This window comes from Gavialis gangeticus, unplaced genomic scaffold (assembly GCF_001723915.1).
Source record: "Gavialis gangeticus isolate Ggan-Ray unplaced genomic scaffold, GavGan_comp1, whole genome shotgun sequence".
NCBI lineage: Eukaryota > Metazoa > Chordata > Crocodylia > Gavialidae > Gavialis > Gavialis gangeticus.
The window spans coordinates 23620468-23625594 of record NW_017728998.1 but is presented as its reverse complement, the minus strand read 5'-3'; the positions used below and the strand labels follow the sequence as shown (position 1 = coordinate 23625594).

The 5127-nt window shown below is 44.8% G+C and overlaps 1 long non-coding RNA gene across 1 annotated transcript in view; it reads left to right on the top strand.

The window, feature by feature from the left end:
- Positions 1 to 1788: 1788 nt before the first annotated feature.
- Positions 1789 to 5127, top strand: part of LOC109289549 — a 19581-nt gene continuing 16242 nt past the window's right edge. Inside the window, exon 1 of the long non-coding RNA XR_002095401.1 lies at positions 1789 to 3881. This is a non-coding gene — a long non-coding RNA (uncharacterized LOC109289549). The remainder of the gene's footprint in view (positions 3882 to 5127) is intronic.

Sequence of the window (5127 nt, the reverse complement as noted above, 5' to 3'; positions counted from 1 at the left end):
AGCTCCGCTCCTGGCCACTGAAGCTGGAGGGCAATAGCCACAGGGGTCTTTGAAAGGGAAGGAGATAGTTTAGAGAAAGGGAGGAGAAGCGGTGCCTGCCTCCCAGGACCCCTCCACCCTAATTCCTTCTAAGAGCAGCCCTTAGTAGTCTCAGTGGACACCTCCAGAGTCAAAGCACCCAGGCAAATCCCTGTTTTGCTGTGTAATTCTGCATGACATAATGCGATGCGAACGTGATCGCACAAAGCAATGACTAAATGCTCTCATTGCCCATGCCCCCCTGGCAATCAGCCCTCCAGGCCTAAGGGGCTGCTGACACTCTCTTCTTGCTTGATGAGTTCATTTGGTCCTAGCCTTTGGTCCTGAGAAGGAAGTGGTTCTTTGCAGCTGCATTTTACGCACAGGCACAAAACTGCAAAACCAGGGTCTGCTTTAAAAGGATCCCTGCAACCTAAACTGCTCTGCCAGCTACCTGCAGGAATACTTTAATAACATAGTATTATCCTCTAGGCATCCACCTGAAAGAAACAAGGTATCTATAGAAGACACTGGATCCAAACCAGGGCATGTTGCACCTCTTCAGTTATGCATCATAGGGGAAAGCTTCACATACACGCTGCATACCTTCTTCAGGGAGGAACCTTGCCAGGTAGAGCTGGGCACTGGAGAAGCAGAGTGCAGAAGGGCTGTGACATGGGCAGGTTTCCCTGCGTAAACTTTGCTTCTACAACATGCAGCCTCTTGCCTCTGCAGTTTGAATTTAGCTCATGGGGAGCAGTGCAGGAAGGGGGCCCAGGCTTTGCCTTGACTACAGGGAAGGGAGGAAAGGAAATGGCATTTTCTCTCCTCTTTCTCATTGTTTCTTCTTCCCTGTCTTGCAAAACTCTCACTTTACCCAGCAGAGTCCCCGCAAAATACACTCCTGCCTGACCAGGGAAGAATTTCAAAGGAAGCAGTAGCCATCCCCGAGAGGCTGAGAGGGCACAATCCTGTGTTCCTCACTCAGGCAAAACTCCCACTCAGTGGCTTTGCTTGGAGTTTTGCCATATCAGGGCCTAGGAAACAGGAGGAGACTGCACTAAGTACAGGGCAAGTGGGCGCACTGCAGGGTGGGGTAGGGGAGGCTGGGTCTTGGGAGACTCTGGGAAGTGCAACCATGGTGCTTCTGCAAAGGAGAGCCTGGCCAGTAGCTGGAGTGTGACTCTGGTTGGCCAGGCTCTGGTTTTTGGTGGTGCGCATTGCCACTACATGTACCACCCCACTTTTTTTAGGTGTGGGTTTAGGTGCAGGGAACTTCGCGTGTCTGGTATGTGGCACTGCAGATGGGCCTGTACCACATCCATGCTCATCTGGATGCACCCCTGGGTTCTACTCTTGGCTCTACCACAGATCTTGTGCATGCCTGGAGAACTCACCTAGCCTCTCTGGGTGCATCCAGATGAGCATGGACGTGTGGTATGCCGTGCTGCAAAACTCATGCCTAAAAGCACCAGGGTGGCACACATGGTGGCAGCGCACACCACGCAAAATTGGAACCTGGCCAGGCAGAGCCCTGCTCCAGCTGCCGGCTGGGCTCCTTGCTGCAGGATTGCCAGAGCTGAAGCTCCCAAAGGTCCCCAGTTACTGGCCTCAGCCTCCCCTACCCACCCAGGGTAATGTGCCAAGTGCCAGAGTGCATGTGGCACAGGTGTTCCCCGGGGACAAGCAGTAGTGGCACACATTGTGCTGCTGGTGTTTGTCCCCAGGCAAACACACATTCCCACTCATGGGACATGCCCTCTGTGTCTCTGTTTCACCTCTTACTCAATACCTGTCAGCTCTGTAGGACGGTGACTGCCTTTCACTGTTTGCAGTGTCCAGCCCAAAGGGGCGGTGGCCTCATTTGGGGTGATTCCATGCACCATTATAAACACAGGTAACACACGGGCATGGCAATAAATTGTTTATCTACCAGCTCCAGTTATTATATCTGGATTTAGCACACCAGATTTCTTACCACAATGCCTTTGGAAGCGTTATAAATTGGCATTTGCTACTTCTCTTACACGGCCGGTTTAAGGATAAGAGCAACATCCCCAGAACTTTGAGCAGACCATTTCTGTAAGGTTTTTGTTTGTGCTCATTAAGGTGAAGAGTAGTGATAAAGCAGGACTGATAGTCCTATTTTCTCTGTTACTAGTGACTAGAGTTTGCACCATCCAGGTCAGATGTAACGGGGAAACTAAGAAAATCTGACACGATCATTGATTTGCTCTCTTTGTACTCATGTCATCTGTACACACTAGAGAGAAAGAAATGTGACTTAAAAATTGCAATTAACCAGCTTTACAGCAGGTTCCTTTCATTGGGTATTTATTCCCATCAAATCTCATTTCATCCTTAAAGGAAAGTTCATTCCTAGTTTTGATTTAAACCAGATAATGCAAAATATTTTGTATTCCTGCATAAAAAGTGTTGCTTTAAATGATGAATGCTATATTCCTAAATATTCTCTTATAGTTTCCCACAGATTTTGGTCAGGTCTTGAAAGAATGGCAATTTTTCTAATGTTTTAAAAGTATTAACTTCCTTTCAAACATTCTTTAACCTTTAATGTTTTGTAACTTGATGAAAAGGTCACTTTGTTCGGAGTGGATGCATCTGCTCCATAATTGTTCAGATATCAGGCAGAGTTCCATCTGAACTCCAGATTCTTTTATGGGGATTTTTTTTTATATACTATTGTTAAGGTTACCATGAGGAATTATTTTAAAGGCAGAAACCTGTAGACCAAAGGATGCTCACACTTTATTTAATTTCACCAGCTTCAGATGTTTGGGGCTATATGCAGGAAATGACAGTTGCCAAGCTTTGAAAAGAATAAACCAAACAGTTTCACCTCCCTCCATTTTAAGAACTCTTAGGCCGAGCAGGAATACATTAAAACAGCTGAATCTTTAGTCCTATGTACATGAGTAATATAAAAATACTAAAGTAATTACACTTTGCACTTGTGTTGCTTAAAAAAAAATCTTAAAACACTTCGCAAAGGGGGAGATGGGGAAGTGGAGGCAAAGACAGATTGAATGACTTAACTATGAGCACAGAGAGTCAAGAGAAGACCCTCACTGGAAATGACTAGGAAATGCTGTCTCTTAAGAATCAGGCCCTGACTTTCCTATCATCATATTGCTTTAAAAAAAATGTAATTATATTTTAAATTACTTTCTGTCACGGCACCAAGAGGTTTTCAGGCACAGGCACCTGTAAATTAACATTTATTACTACTAATAATAATATTTTGAATCTGTCTCTTTAGCTAGTTTTGAAATAAAGGGCTTATGCTCATTCCCATGCAAGAAGATTAGCATCAATTGGAGTTACATGTGTAAATTCCTACACATGGAAATGAGAATGCACCTCTAAGGTGCAGATTCTGACCTAAGATAGGTGGGTGCATATTACCATGCATCTTATATGAGGCACAGTGGTTGCTTTTGCAAGAAAAGTGGTGATACCTGTCTGCATATCTGCGATCAGAATGAGAGCCCTAAATTGATACAATTAATCCCTCTAAAATAGGAGAAATTTTCTTAGTTTTATACAATTCAAACATCCAGAGAATAAGTTTAATTAAAATCTGGCTATACATTTTTTAAAGATAAAAAAAACTAAAGAAATGAGCTAATTATATTGCTTAGTATTCTGCTATTTTTTTTTTTAATAACATGCTTTTGTAGCCAGGCCAGTCCCTTGAGAACCAGTTCCTCATTTATAAGGAGGTCTCCAGTGGGAGTTAAAAAGAGGCTCTCTTATAAGGAGAATATATTTTGAAAGAGGAGCCATATAAAGATAACCCTGCATTGCATATATCAGTATGGAGGCTCAAATATTCCAGTGAGGTAAATCTTCCTCAGCAATAATTTGCTAGTTTGTTTTTATCACTGTTACTAATGTCTATGCAGTTGTTCTTGTATTTTCATCACTATAATGTTTTTTAACTAAGTTATTTTTAAAATTTGCTTTATTTAATGAACTTAAAGGTCAGTCTCCTTCCTTTTTGTATGCAACTCCCATTAATAGTAGAGCTTAGATATTAATGGGAGTTAATGGGCTAAGTGCTCCCCTCCCACAGAAAACCCCCAGGAGAAGAAAAGAGAAGTTAGGCAAGATTATTTCACCAAATTGTTGCAGCATTCTCCCCTCTGGGCACTAAAGGTGACGGGTTCCTGGATATGATACAGTGGAAGGAAAGAGAGAGGAATTTGGAGGGTGACGAGGGAGAGGACTTACAAAAGAAACATAAGAAACAGTCTTTACTATTTGCAGTTTTGAAAACTGGTTCTGTAGGAAAATCAACCATCCCTGTGGAGTTCCTAACTCTCCACACAGCCCCACAATCCTCTTTCCTGGCTTCCCAAGACCTCTGCTACAATAGGCACATTTGCCTTTCAGGGAAAATGGAAGGGAAGATAGCACCAGAACATCACTAATTTTCATAGCTAGTTCTACTCCCTAGGTTGTGGGGGAACATGTTGATAGAGCAGCTAATTCCCACCTTTCCTGCCCAGGCCTCGTACTGTATTTTCTAGCTGCTTGGTGTTGACACAGAGGGGCTTCCACAGACTCCTGGGGTGGAGGGGAACATACAGTTCCTCTGGGAAAATATTGTCTATACTAAAGGCATCAACATGCATGTTGATCATTTTGGAACTGATTTTGCCAGTCCAGCAGGCCTAACTTTTCCACTCAATGGCCGTGTCTAGACATCACACATGCAGTTCAGGGCATGCCTGCTACCTTGCAGCACGAGGTGGGTTTTTGACCCAGGGAGATCCTGGGGTCAAAAAAAGCCCATGCCAAAAAAAAAAGTGGGCAGCACACATGGTGGCAGAGCATGCTGCCCTGGCCAGCCATAGCCATGCTCCCATTGCCAGCCAGGCTTCCAGCTGCAGGAATGCCGTGGATGCAGCTCCCTGGGGACCCCAGGTAAGGCTGTTGGGACCAACACAGTTGCTGGCCTCAGCCTCCCCTACCCCACTCGGGGTAACCTGCTGTGTGCCAGAGTGCACGTGGCACAGGTGTTCCCTGGGGACAAGTAGCAGCAGCACAAGATGTGCCGCTGTTACTTGTCCCCAGGGAAACAAA